We start from the raw sequence: 16,459 nt of genomic DNA, 5'->3' as shown, positions 1-16,459 counted from the left end.
GGTCAATGGATAAAAAGATGACTCTTGTACATGATACTCTCAATACTCAATAGGAGAATTATATTTCAATCTAAATTTTGATAGATGGAACATTTCTGTTATAACCAGGACAAAAAAAAAAAAAAAAAAAAAAAAAAAGTTTTTCAGGGAAAGGGAGATAAGAAACTAGTCCTTTTCCACTTTAACTAGTTTAGATGTGGCTGTTACCAATATGCAGATTTTCTCCTGAAAGCTGAAGAACACCCTTTGATAATTCTCACTACCGAAAAAAACCCTCCCAAAATCCCCTCTTTGTCAGATTGCTGAAAACATATTTTTAAAAAGAAATGTTCAAGAGAACACTTTCGAACAGCACTATTAAGTATGGTAATAGCATGTTAATCAGTCTTTTTTTGCAGGTAGATAATGCACTGAAGTATGCTGACTTATCTGACACAAGGAGAGTGGCTGATCTATTGTATATTTTAACAATTCCTAGTTTATTTAACTGAACAATGAACATTAATTTCTTTATTCTGCCTTTATGATGCACGATACCATGGAAATGACATTTTATGATATTTCACTTTCTGTTGTCTGTAGCACAACTGACCTTAATTTTTCTGTCTGTATTTTTTTTTTTTTTTTCCTATTTTTTAAAAAATGAAATTCCACTGAGAATTGTTATATGAAAAATCAAAGTTCTTACCCCTGAAGCATTTTCAGTAGTGTTGTGTTTTGGTTTAAAAGAATATCATCATGATTATTTGTAATTACTGCAAGACAGGATTATTTTCAGAAGCACATTAAATACATGTCAGGGATTCGAAGTACATCTTCTTTCATGACATCATCCCTCAACGTAAATTCCAGTAGTTGATCATAAGATAAATCTTATGCCACCATCACTAGATGACCCAATCTTGTTCCTTGCCAAAATCACAAGAATGACCCGACACAGACACTTCTATTTCTTAGGGACAGAAAGTCAGGTGGTCAGCTTTACACAGACATTGATACGCAAACGCTGTGTCTGCATTGATGTTCCACTTTGAGATTTCATGGAAGTCTGCACAATAATATCTGCAAAGATTTGGAGTTTGGGCATTGTTTCTTTCTACTGTTTAAAAAGTTTAAAACAGGTTTTTGTGAATAAAATTCTTTGCTCATTTCCCCCCTCCTTTTCCATTTGAAAGAGGGCAATTCAGAATATCTTCCTTTTTTATTTTTTTCTTTTTTTTTTTTTAATATTTTCAGAGGGTAACAAAATGTCTCACAAATTATTTCACAATAAAATTCTATAGAAAAAGTGGTCGAGTTTTACGCTCAGGACAGACAAAGCTACACCCCATTCATAGAACAAGAAGGACAATGCTCACTTAATCAGCTGCCGCTTGATACTCTCATCTTTTAGTTTATTGGCCCCTTTTTTATTTAATTTGCTCTAGTCAACTCCATTTTAAAAAACATAATTATTAATTTCTTCCTGAACCTTCTAGGGTGCTCATCACTATAGAAACCAAGTACTTCATAAATGTTAATTAACTTAGCCTTGATGGGAGGCAACAATGTCTCCACTCTACCAGAAGGCAACCAAAGCACAGAGAATAAAGTCAAATATATATGCTTTGATATGAAACCTGAAACACCTGGAATGTTATTTTTTCAGGGTGCTTATGCCTGTATCATGTTTTTTTGCAAGCAGAGTACTCGGTGACGTTGGCTGCTGCTGCAGGAGCTCAGACTCCTGCCAGTCATCACCGAGGGTCTCAAGGTGAGAGACCGGGAAGAGAGGGACACTCAATTAATGACCATTTGTGCAAAGTTTGGTTTAAGTGACTTGCTGGGCTTCACACACATTGAAGGCAGAGGTTGAAATATAATTAACTCCCTAGAGCAGCGTGCAGCTACCTCACCGTGAGGCTATCTCTTTTTTTCTGCAGTCCTTTGCTTGCTCCATAACTGTTTCTGAGAGACAGAGGTGATGAAGGCTGACAGACAGCCTCCTCTACTGCGCAGCCATGATATATCCCCAGAAGTCCATCATACATGTCGAATAAGACAGGATCTTGTGAAAAAAAAAAAAAATAAATTCCTTTGTGCTTAAGTAATTAACAATTGCATCGTAGGACCCAACCAGGGAACAGAAATGTGGTTGTGTGGGTAGCAGATAGTCAGACATCTTAACTTTGAGGTTTTTTTTGCATAATTTTGCAATGTTACAAATGTTTTATATTCATAGATCCGTGTGTTTCCTCCTTGGCAGTCACTAATCGTACTACCTTTCCCTAAGACACATTGCTCAGCTGACAGACTTTGCTATTCTTCCATTGTCCTTTTAACTATCTTTAAACAATATTTAATTTGAGCAGTTGTCAGTGTGGACACCTATGAGCAAATCATCCTAAACTGCCTTCATAACCAATAGTGAGAAACAGGCGTTTCTGAGGGCTCAGTTAACCTCACATATTTCATGATTATATGTTAGGATGTAATGAACTGGAGCTCGGCAGTGTCTTCTCTGACTGCAAGATTTACACATTGGCATTAGGCCAGATGAATGTGTGTGATTGCCAGGCTTTGAAAAAAATAAATTTGAAAACACAGCAATCCCATGTGACCTGCATCCACATTCTTCAAGTGGAGATTGTGTTAGTATTTAGATAAACCAAATAATTACAGGTACATCAGCCTGACACTGGTTCTGAGGAAAATAATGGTTGACACGGGATATAGCAGATAAAGACTTAAAGGAAGGCACTATAATTCACATTTTCTTCTGAAAGCAGATCATATCAAGCTAATTTGATACCTTCTTTCACAAAATTGCACCGTTGGTTGATTGTGAAAGTTTATCGTGTCAGTTTTGCATACTGAGACTTCTACAAGGCATTTTTCAGGGGATCACACACCATTTGGGTTAAAATAAATAAATAAATAGAAAATCAGAATAATCTCTGACTCACAGGAAATATATTTAACATGTTGAAAAGCAGCTAGCCAATAGCCTACCTCTGCACTGAAACGCCATTGTACGTGAAGAATCATCACTGCAAGGATGTGCTGTAAGAGAAAGCTGCTCTTGTTTCTGTTCTTATTTCCTCAGAGCCAACGTGAGCATCCCCTCAGAAGCTGTTCTGTGCTGTGTAACCCTACTCTGGAAGCCATTTGAGTTAATGACACCGATGGCACGTTGCAGTGCTCCATTGCCATGGTGAAGGGAACACGAGTCAACCTGGCAGTGGTCCTCAGAGATACCCACTGGTCCCGGGCAGAGCAGGACCAGGAGTTGTGGGCTTAACTCCAGACAGTGGAGAGAAGACCCGCTCTCTGGGGAGACTGACACTGTCCTTACCCAGAGCAAAGCAATACATTTTTTTTCCTACGCTTATCCTCATATAGGGCAGAACTGGTCCAAGTGATTATTTTTTTAATTATTATTTCAGCTGGTTCATAAACACACAGTGTAGACAATGTCAGTCCTAAAGGCTGTATTTTGGCAAAATGGCCAGCATCCAAGAAAGTGGGTCTTTTAAAAGCATATATTGGGTAACTGTTCCAGTATGCAGACCCTGGTGAATCCTGCCTATAATACTGCAAGTGAAGAGTGAAATAAACCATCATGTTGTTAAAATCCTACCAGCTAATAACTTATAAGGCCTTAAAGAGATCAATTTCTGATGTCTGTGTGGCTATTCCAGCTTAAATCAGATGAGGATCTGCTTTATGGAAAAGTCTCTGATTCTGTTTAAAACAGAACTACTCAGAAATATATTGTTAAATTTTTCTTTAAAAAAAAAAAAAAAAAAAAAAAGAGTTGTTTGGGTTTTTTTTTATGTAGAAAGCTTTATTTGATTTAAAATTTGATGGCAGGAAGATCAGTTGCTCACTGTAATCCTTCAATGCCTCAGTATAGATTTTTCTTACTGTGAGAGGAAATAGATTTGGTATTTTGGGAAACTATAGTTATTGGATTTTTTTTTTTCCTTAAATGAAATGCTCAGAAAATATTTATGAAATAATGTAATAAATATTTTTTTCCTCTCAAAGTAAACACTGACAGTTTCCTAGCATGGTGTGCTTGAAAGGGAGTAATACTTTTTAAATATTTCTCTTTTCTTATATTTATTTTAAGGTGGAACTGACAGGAGAGAGGGAGAATTTTGCTTAAGGATACAGTATCAAAATAAAGAGGTTTACTCTCCTTTGTAGTACTGCCCTTCCTACTAGAAAGATATAAAGCACAAAAGTATTTCAAGCCTTGGATATATTCTATAAACTAAAAACTTCAGCAGTAGCCCTTAGAATCTTATGGCAAAATTATTCTTCCTTTCTATGGCAGAGGTGTTGATTTGGTGCATCATTTGAACAGTATCTTATTTCTTCTCCTCCTACAGAAAAATTAATATCCAGGCTCTGCTTAATATGGGACAGAGACTGTTAGATAGAAACCAGAACTGCCAATGCCTGTTTCTTTCATAGAGCATTGCAAATCCCCTCTAATTTCCCTGGAACCACAAAAAGTGGCTCCTCAGTTTGCTCTGAAATGTTATGAAAAACGGAAACCCGATTATCTCCAGACTTCATTTTCTCTACCTATCCGTACATTTCCCCTACCTGACATTTAACTCTGTTGATGTCAAGGTGCTTTGTGTTTCAGCAGTTGTTCTTAAATGCTCCAACTTCAACATGGACACGTCCTCATTAGTAACACACTTCTCTGATTTCCTTTTCAGTTTTATGATCAGAGACAGCACCGTGCCTTGTACTTCTGGTGTGCTTGTGAGAGTAGGTTTAAATGCCTGCAGCAAGGCCTCTTTCTTTGAATAAAACCACAAAACTTGGTGAAGTCACAGTGCAATAATAAAAGAGAGGACAGCTGTAGTCAACATTAAACCTTCAGCCATCGATTATTGATGAGATGCTCTCCTTGTGCATGCATAAGACTGTTAGGATCTCACTGTTGAGGATTCTTTGTGAGACCGCATCATTCCTGCGGTTTGAATACCTTAGAAGTTCATCAGAAACTTTAGGCTGTTTAATGTTGGGTTTTTTTGTTTTGCTTTTTTGTTTGGTTGGTTTTTTGTTGTTGGTTTTTTGTTTGGTTTTTTTGTTGTTTTTTTTTTAAACTTATCTGAACTCATTGACTCAAATAACCTGCTGCTTAAACCACAGTTGTCTAAATATGGGATCATATTCTGCTCTTACCTGCATCAAGAGAAGTCTAACAAATTTGTATGGAGGAACAAATTTACAAATCATAAAAAAATGTACACAAAACTGTATAGATGAACCCGGCCCTGAAGCTGCATTAGTCTAGTTAAATGTCAGTAGTTAGTCCTTTCCCCTGGAGAGTGGCTCAACAACAGGGCTAAGTCATTTCTCAAGTTAGTTTACATATGGAGAACTCAAAAGACATAAGATTCACGGAGTTGGTGAGCTCTTTATAGAGAGTTGAATAAGTTGCCAGAAAAAAATAGGCAGGGCAAGCACTTTGAACATGCTCTGCATGCCAGGGATCCCTGCCATGGTGCAAAACAGTCCTTCAGCTACTCCTACCCAACAGCTTCTCACCTTCTTACTATGGTGCTTCTTTGGCTTCTTGCATAATGTGGATTAGTCACTAGGTTACTTAAACTTATAGCAAAGTTCTCTGCCCAGTAAGAGCAAGCAGTCACGCTCCAGTGACCAAGTTTTCCCTGAGCTGCCTGTGAGAGATGCTAAAGGGAAACATGGGTTAGTACCGTAAATCCTGTTTTAAATAAATAAATGAATAAATAAATAAATAAATAAATAGATAGATAAATAAATAAATAAATAAATCCATTAAAACTGCAACAGGATACTAAAAAGGTAATAAGCTGCCATTGATTGATATTAAATTGATTCAAAAAATAAACATTCCTTTCTTTAAAATAAAACACAACAGAAAAAAGACACTGCTCAGGGAAAAGATGTCCTTGCTAGTGCAAATTTACCTCTGGGTCAAATTACTGTTAAAGAAAACAGGTGTATAAACCCAAGAACTTTGTTCAGTATCAGCATATTATAAACTAAGCTAATTTATGGCTGAAGTGTCATTTTGGCAAAATAATTAGAGATATTTACGCTAAAGAGAAGGTATTATGAATTTTCTTCTGTTTAATTTGCATACATAGGGGATCTAAAGTCTCTTTAATGTTACTGCACAGGACAAGCATGCACAGCTATGAAGCATTTGTATTACAAAATGATACATGGTTTCTTAACAGAACCTCGGGCAGAGATAATTAGAATAAAGGATGTTTGTGCCAATCTCAGATAAGATTAATATAATCTCCTGATCAAATTCTTCACAAGGGGCTGCAGCATTGGTGATACGACTCATTGCTTTACTATTAGCCATTCTTTATGGGCACCTGTTCTGCCAATGTATGGATTTTAATATAGTATTAATTGTGGATAGAAGATTTTTATGTAGGATATTTCTGAAGTTCCTATTCATTAATATACAAAGACGACTTCGGATGTCAGCACAGGGCTTCTGAGCTCAAGTGGCCTCAAACAGACACAGAGTCAGACCATGATGATTAGTGAGACAGGCAGACGGAAGTGAGACTAAAAGCAAAGCAAACAGGTTAAACAAGCCTTCACGGAGCTTCATGCTATCACACGCAGGCTGCTTCTGGTACTCAACCTGCTCAGCCAGCTCTGACGCCCTGTGCGCTGCTGTCATGGATTTATTCTGAACACACGGACCAGGCGGCGTGAAAAACTCTAACACCAAACTTGATCACAAAAGGCAACTCAAAACGCTTCTATTTAGACGAGAAGTTCTGAGTATTTTGAAGAAATCAGATAAACTTATCTCCCACCCCTACTTTCCAATGATGGCCTGGTTTTCGTCACCACCTCCACCACCAGTTCCCACGTCTGACAGACTTCTGTTTATTTTTTTAAGCAATCTGACATTTTAGCAAAGCTTAGTTGCACCTCCAAATCCAACCTAACCCAAATAATTATGTTAGATGCCCCAATACTGTCTTTTATGCCCTACTTGCAAAAAAACAACCCAACAGTTTACTGTTATTCAGCAAACACGTTTCTACACTGCAGACTGCAAGGAAATCTTGTGAGTCTTACAAAGGCACTAGCCTAGAAATGGAGCCAACCAAGGGATTATAACAAATATACCAGCACTTCAGGGTCTGTCTGTCCTTATGAGAAATTAAAAACCTATAAAAAAAAAAAAAAAAAGATTTACAGGCAAAGGAAGCTCTTGCTAAGGGGATCAACAATGAGTAGTTGGTTCCCACAGTCAGAGTTGTGACATGCAAGGCACAATTTCAGTTCAGTAGGACAAACACATCCCTGTCAGATAAAACACAGAAGCTAATCTCTCACATCAAAGCCTGTTTAAAGAATTTGCACCTTGACATCAACCATGTGCAAAAGAAAAAAATCAATCCAAATCCCAAAAAACCCAGCAGAGCCAAAGTGAGGGAAAACACAGTCCAGTTTCATCCCTGAAGTAGCTGAGAAATGAAGGTTGTCCCAAAAGTGTACGGAATTGCTGCAGAAAAACAGTAAGTTCCTATCCTGGCTATAATTTTCTGTCCCACAGTGGGGAGCCCCTTAAATATTTTCCCAGGTTATCCTGTTCAAGTTACTCTCAGGCACTTGGGCAGTGAATTGAACAAGGTGGTTTAGCAAAGAGGACCTCAAGGGTCACTATTGAGTGCATTATAACAAGATGACACCGAGGAAGCTATTAGCCCTTTTCTCCATGTGACCACCATAGAGTGTATAATCTAGAAGGAACATTTTGCTTCTGACAAGGCTTTGAAGATGGTCTGGGACAGCCTTGCTTTACACAATCATAATTCATATACCTGCACCAGAGAGCACATCTTCATCCTGCAACAGATCATGGGGCAGGGACCCTCAAGCCAGCTTTGAGTAGACAGAGAAATGCTGGGGAAAAGGATGGGGAGAAGTAGAACCTCCCTGGAGAAAGGGGGACATCAGGCTCCAAAATGAGGCCAGAAGAAAGGGGAAAGACAAGGGAGGAGGTCATCTGTGTGATGCAGTAGCAGATACGGAGTCCAGTAGTGCAGTGGACAAAGGTAAAGTTTTGGAAGTGTTTTTTTTTGTTTGTTTTGGGTTTGTTGGGGTTTTTTTGTTTTTTTGTTTTTGTTTTTTTTTATGGCTACCCTCTTTTTTGCATTTTAGTTATGTTAAGAAATATTATGGCATATGTTCTAATGAAGCTTGGCTTTTACAGTTGTTTTGATTTTCTTCAGAAAGATTACTGTAGAGAAAAGACATGTCTTTCCTGTGTTCAGATTCTGAATAACTTGGGCTTCTTTCAGCCACTCTAATAATGCTGCTTATCAGGGTTGGTGGTTTTGGTTTGTTTTTTTGGTTTTTGTTTTTTTGTTGGTTTTTTTTTTTTTCATAGAATATAGCTGTGATACAGTTATACTGCTTCTGGTTTCAGATGCCACTCAGGGACAAACAGTTTGGTTATCTCCAAGTAATGCTCCAAGTGGCACAAGGTCGACACAATCCCAGAAAACAATAAAGAGGGTAGAGCCTGGACCCATCTGAATAATGTAAGATAAAGATCCATGAGAGATTCCTGTGTCATTGAAACCTTTGTGCTATAGAGGCACTTGGTCCAAGCTTTCTCTGCATAGATGTGTGATAAAGGATAAAGCTGTTTGACAACAACATTTCCTCCATCCCAGGCTACTGAAAAAGCTTCCTGCTGCTATCACAAGGGGGTATTCCAAGATGCCCACCCTATAAGGTTAATGTAAATGATGACGCTTCCTCCTGAACACAAAAACTTGGGGGGGAAATCGAGTCGCAGAAAACAGACTATAACTCAAACAGAGCTATAAAGCGGGTATGTTTACTCTGGCACCAGGGTGCAAGGGGATCTCTCCACAAAGCTTGCACACCCACCGCACATTTTCCCAAAAACTTATAGAGTGTGGACATCCATATTCATTGCGTTACATAACACAAACATACATATGCATGAGCGAGGCTGGCTTAGTTCGAAAGGCTGATGTCAACAGCTTATGTTCTCTTTGCACTTGCGCATTGCCTCCTGGTGGGCATTTTCGGGGGTCTTTGGGAGGAAGGCTCGTAGTATTTCTCACCTTGTTTTTTTCCCCGGAGCATGCACAGATTCTCTTGGCCAATTTCTTGAGTAACAAGAGTGTTTTTCAGCTGTTTTTTTTTTCATTCTGTCTTATCTAAGAGAACCAACGGAACTTCTACTATCCATACATGGCTATCTTTACTCATTACCAAGACCCAATTAGTTAGAGCACATCTGTTTCCCAAGGAGAAAACCATGATATTTTGTGGAACACTGCAGTTCTTGGTAGATTTTCACAGCAAACTGCTTTGTTTTGATGAACATAGTAGTCCTTGGTGAAATTCCACAGAACAGTCTGGACAAGCAGACTTAGCAATATTCAAAAATACTATAAGTAATACTGTAAATTGCTATAAGTAAATAAGTTGCTAAGCAGTTTGCTATAAGTAAATCTCAACACAAGTAATAATTTCTCTGTATCAAAAGTGTGGGGGGGAAGGGCAAAAAGAGTGTGCTTGAGACACAATGCTAGAGTTTTAAACCCATAAAATTATTAGTAATCAAGCATTTATTTAAGCAAGAACAGAGCGTTCAGCAGCTTGACTGCAAACCTAAAATCCCATGGCTTTAGAAGAAGAATCTGAAAGCAAAAAATTTAAAAGCAAAGGACTCTGTATGATTGAATTGATAATGTAGAAAAGACTTCCTCAATAAGAAACACTGATCCTGAAAAGGAAAATAAAACTTCTCCACAATCTAAAATAGTTCATCAATAATAAATGAAATTCTGTTTTGAACGAGTTCTGTTAGCTCATTGTTGCCTGTGGAAATGCTGTGAATACAGGTTACCTATGACGAGTAACCTCTGTCATATCACAAGAGATGTATTCTGCTTCCCAGCTCAGCTCTATCTAACGATCTGACTATGAGCCCTTGAAGCCCCTACCATCACCTTTGCAGCAAAGGAGTCCGGGTACCAAATAGATTAATGTGAAAGTCTCCCTTGCCAACAGCCATACCTGTACCACATACTCTCCGACAGGAAGCACCTTTTATTCATCTAAGTAGGCTTTCACCAGGAGCCTCAGGGGAAGCAATTAAATTTAATGGGAGGTGTAACTCCTAAATAAATGCATCTCTTAGCCAAGGCATCAGGAAGCAAAGGCCAGCTTACCTTCTGCAGCAGGCGGGATACTCTGAGACATTCCCACATCAACTTCAGCATTTCCATTCTCTTTTCAAGTTTAATTTATGTCCTCATTTCCTAATGAGCTGCACTAAAGTAATAAGCCTTGATGAGGAGGGCATTATCATGAGAAAATTTAGTATGCCCTACACATGGTGCTCTACAGGTCAATTATAAGGTCAATTAACAAACCATATTCTCAGTCAGACGTTTTTGGAAGTAAGAACAGTATAAATTAACACGCTTTACAACTGCCCTAGTAATTTTCTTTTTCTTTACGTCTGAAAAGCATTTGAGAAGATTAACCAAAAAAAAAAAAAAAAAAAAAAAAAAAAGTAATTTAAGGAGTGATTTCTTCACATCTTCATTAAGGCAAGGCAGTAGCTTCTGAAATGGAGACAAATGTCAGTCTTTTACATTTATATTTGAATCCGGAAGCAGGTTTCTGCTTTATCTTTCTGCAGCTGAAGGAAAGAACTTAAAAATCATTGTGACTAGCTATACATAACTGCATGATATGGGAACATGAATCAGACCATTTTTTTCCTCGGTCTAATTTATATCTTCACCTACATTCAACCTGGCCAATGCAGCTCCTAATATGAAAACCTTTATCTATGAAACCAATTTGCATGTACCAGGCAATTTCAGACCAGGACTTGAAAGTTTCCCATAATCCACAATATTTTTATCCAGAAATTTTTAAAATAGTTTGCATTTGAAAGAGAGTGACTACAGAGTGTGGCTCTTTAAGGAGACGAGTCGCAGGTGTTTTGTGTTTGGTTTATGGTATAATATTGGTAGATCTGATATCTGGAAGACTCGAGACAACTAAATATGAATCAGGGTGTTCTCTTTTGTTTTATTTTGTTTGGGGTTTTTTTTTTGAGTGTTTTTTATTGACTTGTGCTTGACAGGAAAAAAAAAAAAAGAATTTTTAAAAGATTCTTAGAAATCACACTAGGTAATTAAAAATTTGTTGAGGAAATCAATGGAGATAATAATACAGTGTGTCTGAAAAGTTAACCCACAACAGTGAAAAAAAAATATTGTTTTCACTGATTAAATATATATATCAACACAGATTACTGGTTTACATGTGAGCATCTGTGTGGTTGTAGATTTAGATTAATACTTGACACAAAGTTTTGTTTTTACCATCAGCTGGGTTATGGGGTTAAGTGGGAGTCTCCATTATCTATTTCTCATTCATGGGAGTCAGCAGCCACAGTGATTTTGGACTTTTTATTCTGGTAATTTGTATAAATGTGTATAAAAGTTTTGCATTTTTTTTTTTTTTTAAAAAAAAACCCCTTTTATTTTCATCTTGAATATATGGCATATTTGTCCTGCCTGTGGATCACAGACTAAGCAATGCTGTGCCTGCTAGAGCCCAGGGGTTACAGCCTTTGTCCTGGCCCTGCATGGCCACACCAGCTATAGCAATCAAGGCTGCTGATGTCTACGCTGAACAAGGTTGGTCCAGCTCTAAACTCAAGTCCAGTCCTTAGGACAATGAAAAGGGGTGGAGAGAGATACTGAAGAGTGATTAAAACCTTGTGTTTCCTATATTCTTCCTTAAGCTTTATTAAATTTTAAATGATAAAGCCTCCATACATCTTTACTTCTCTTTAACATAAGACAAACTACTTCTAAATACTTCCCTGAATTTATTTTAGCATTTTTCTTCACTTATTTCCAAGGAAATAGGCTTCTTTTACATGACCCTGACAGAACCTTAAGATGTCTACTGTCTATTTACTATTTTATCTCAGGATTGGATAGAAAATACCTACGATTTATGAATTTATATCACTCCTTCCCATAGATAACTCTTTCATATTCTGTACGTGCAAAATAGGCTCTGAGATGTGAGTTGGGTTTTTTTCCCCAATTAATCATTTGACAAGCCACTGTTGTATCTATAAGAAAAATAAAGATGATTTCTATGAGCAATAGAAGGACTTGAAGATGTACACACTGGGAAAAGCTAAAATCTTTTCCTATGAAATGGTGACTAATAGTCAATCTGCAACACAGCTGCTGGGTAAGATACGCGTAGCACAGCCTGTGATCTCAGGCAGTGAATGTTTCCACCAATCCACACAAACATAAATCTGTAGCTTAAACTGCTCCCAGTGAAAGGGATCTCCCACAGCGTGTGAGACCCAGCTAATGTGATTTTTTGAGATATCGTTGCCAATGAAGAGAGATCGTAAATGTCCTCCCCGCTGCCCCACACAACATACACAATTGTGTGAGCACCCAAATCAGCTAAGATCAGGAAACTAGGGAAAAACTGAAGGAGCTTTTCTTCACAGGGCAAAGAAATGCCTCACTGAAATACCATACCCCAAGCTTTTAGCTGTGCACACCACAGATTTAAAACCCTGTCTTAAGGGACAAATGGAACTAAGAGGCACACAGGCTTCACATAGCTCTACGACAAAGTGTAATGATCTTAATTTATTCCACAATTATGGCCCAAATAATGGATCTTCCTTATGGTCTCACTTGTAGACTAGGGTCTAATTAATATTGGAAATTGTATATGACAGCTAACAGGGTCTCTGTTAGCTCCTGCAGGTTCCAGGCACTGGGCTGCATAATACTGAGTAATGCTGGGCAGTAATGCTGCTGGAAAGCTGATGAAAACGAGGAGCCTATGGTTTAACTGGACCAGGCTTATCTTCCATAGAGAAAAAAAAAAAAAAAAAAAAAAAAAAAAAAAAAAAAAAAAAAAAGACAACTCCCCCCCCCCAATATATATTGATACATATATATGCATATATACATAAATAAATACATTTGAAAAGTCAAGCATTGGGGTCCTCAGAGATCTTAAAACCTCACTACAACCTAAACAGAAGGTCTTGTGACATCCTTGTGATATTCTAGCTAAATCAAAGCAACCCCTGCTTCCTGGGGAGTAGATTGCTGCTTGGGACATTTTTGGCCATCTAAATGTCTGTGTATCCTGGGAATTTTTGTGTGTGCATGAACTCTTACACAACAAATACACATAAATACAAACAGACACAGTTAAAGAAAAATCATCAGATAGATTAAGAGATATTAAGATTTTTTTTTCCATTTATACTCCTGTTAGCAGGCAAATCTATGGTTCAGTGAGAAGATAGAGTCATTAAGGTAATTTAATATGACCAAATGCAGGCCAAAGAACCCTTTTTTTAAATAATTTCTGCATGAAATGTCTCAGGAAAAATGTAATAGATCAAATACATCCTTCTAGCAAAGTCATTACCTCTGAATATTCTAGAAACGTTACTTATTTCTCTTTCTTCCTTCTGTTTAATTTTTAGTGAGCTGGAATAAACCAGGTAAGTATAAACATTTCACATTCTGCAAAGAGACATCTCTTTTCAAGTCTATTATTATGCAGAAATTACCAAACACTGGAACTCTGAAATTTTAACAAAAGGGAGATGCTAATATTGAGTAACAGCTACTCACCTATGACACCTCACTTAACATTATCAAAAGAAGGAAACATTGCTCATGTAATTAAATATTTATTCCTTTAAAGGTATAACTAGAGCACGAAAATACATTTCTACCTCCCACACCTTTTATCAAGCTGTCAAATTCTCCGTAGCTTGGTGTTAACTGAGTCATAAAGGGAAAAATACCTAAAGCAGGAGAAATGTGTGAACCCTTGCTTGAGGATGCACTTGGTCATTCAGTGAGAAAACAGAAAAAATTATTGACTATTCCTGATCTCTGCAGATGCAATTCAGCAGCAAGCTCCGTATATACTTAATTTCCAAATAGATGCTTGAACTCACTGCTAAGATGACACGGAATAATGTGTCCATCCTTGGACACAGCTTCAGCTGTGACCTTTCTCTTCTGGACAAACTACTGATGAGGTACAAAGCAAAAAAAATTCTCCTCTTTCTCTGTTCCAGCTTCCTTCCTTTTCCACACCCGTATTTATCCTCTGTCATGTAAAAATAACTGAACAGCCAAGTCTGACCTGAAAGGTTGTTTGATGGCATATTTATAAACAGAGTGAAAGGCGATACATTGCCTTATTTCCATTATGCGTTAAAAAAAAAAAAAAAAAAGAAAAAAAGAAAAAAAAAAAAAAAGAAGAAACCATCACTTGGTTTTGCTTGAAAATCCCATTGAAATCTACGTTTTTGTATGCAGAAGTGTTATTTTAAGCCTATAAATACATATCTTCTGTATTAAACTCGAATTTCTCAGAGACACGGGGAAACTTGCTTTGGCCAACTTTCACGTGGAGATATGAAACAATGTCCTAGATATAAAAATAGCCACTCAGTATTTTTGTCTTTGTGGGATTGTTTCCCACTGCATTTTCACACCTTAGTCCACCTCTTTTTAAAATGTAGAAGAACCTGAACTATTGATCGGTATTTCGCACTCTGAGGACAGAGTAGCAAGAAAATACTGGATCAAAGTGAATCTGTGCTGAGCTTTATCCCCTTCTTTCGCATTATCAAAGCATTTGTTCAACTTTAAGCATATGAATACTATCATTTATATGCAGCCAAGCACTTAAACTCGTGTATCAGTTTAATGATGTAATTCAGATCACTGGGGATTAAGGATAAGAGTGCTATTTATGAGTAATGTACTAAGTTACTTTACTACACTCGGTTTACATTTCTTTACCCATCCAAACCCTCTACTCCTTTGTAGTAATACACCTTGATCGGTAGCTCCTCTACTATCTCCTTGGCCTAGACTACATATCTAACTGTTCTAACACTTCTTTCAAATTCTTTAATAAATAAACCAATAATGAATCTTAGGAAAAGTATTTTGAAAGTTACCTAAAAGTTCTCAGACTTTCTGATTTCTCTGACTTAATTGTGAAACTGGTTCCTGTTCTTGCTGAAGAAGTGTATTCTAAACTGAAACATTCTGTTAGCTATTTTTCCTTTTTTTTTTTTTTTTTTTAAGATGGGAAGTAAGCCAAACCCCTTTCTCTAGCCTATTTCCTCATAGCCACAGGTCAAAGGATACAGCCATTTCTGGAGGGTTCTTATAACTCACTCTTGTAACGTGGGCTTCTAGTGTCTCACAGAGAATAAACAATTCTTGGCATGTGAATAACAATAAGAGTGACCACAGCATGAAAAACCACACTAGGGTAGAAACTGCCCCTAGCTCAGGGGTGCCTGTCTGACCTCCATGCTGATCTTCAAACCAGTCATTTGCTGTACAATCATTTGCTGAAAGCAAATAATTACTTTTAAAAAAACTCACCTAAATTCTGTCATCAAGAAATATATAATCACAATTTCCAAAAACAGCAGTGTAATTGCTTCTCTTGAATCGTAGGTACAATTTAAGCAGAAAATTTTCAAGGTAGTACATATACAGGAATATGTAAGTCATGAGAAACAGATGCTGCTTTCTGATCGAAGGCTGGCGAGGTCCAGCAGTTCTTCATTACACTATGCTGGTGATATGAGTTCCCTTACCTAAGTGGAGGACTGGCTGTAGTGAACATTTCCATCACCCACACACATTATTTTATGCCTACACCTTACATTAGTCTCCTAAATCTTTAAGATCTGCAAGATTTCAAGATGGAAAGTCTGTGGGATGAATTCCTGGTTGGTGCAGTCAACAGAGTGCTTATTGTGGCAACTGTGACATTGTGAAAACGAATTCCACAATTTACTTGAGAATTATTTTTTTTTTTAAATATTGAACTTGTTGTTTGATAATTCATTGTGTCACCCCTAATTTTTGAGTTATAAGGACCAGTGATTACTTGTTCCTTATTTAGACATTTCGTAGACTTACTATTGATGACCCTGAAGAAACTGGAGACTCTTACCTCCTTTAATCTCCCCTTATATGAAAATAATCCCAGATTTAGTAATCCTTCTCATGTTTCCATGTACATTACCGTCTTAAGCCATTGCTTCTTTCAGATGAATTGATTATCTGCATAGATAAGCATTACCATCTTAAGCCATTGCTTCTTTCAGATGAATTGATTATCAAACATAGGCACATCCCCTGATGTAAAGTATCATCCAATATTTTACTCTTTCTCTATTAAACCTCTGATCAATCTTAACAATTCGTTGGCTTTACAACATGAGCTGAGCACTGAACTTGTATGTTCTGGTTGGTTTTTGGTTTTTGTTTTCGTGTAAAATACTTTTCACGTATCAACGCTAAATTTCATCATGTTA

Source organism: Athene cunicularia, assembly GCF_003259725.1.
Source record: "Athene cunicularia isolate RWA chromosome 4 unlocalized genomic scaffold, athCun1 chr4_part1, whole genome shotgun sequence".
Lineage (NCBI taxonomy): Eukaryota > Metazoa > Chordata > Aves > Strigiformes > Strigidae > Athene > Athene cunicularia.
Note: the sequence above shows the minus strand (reverse complement) of the source record.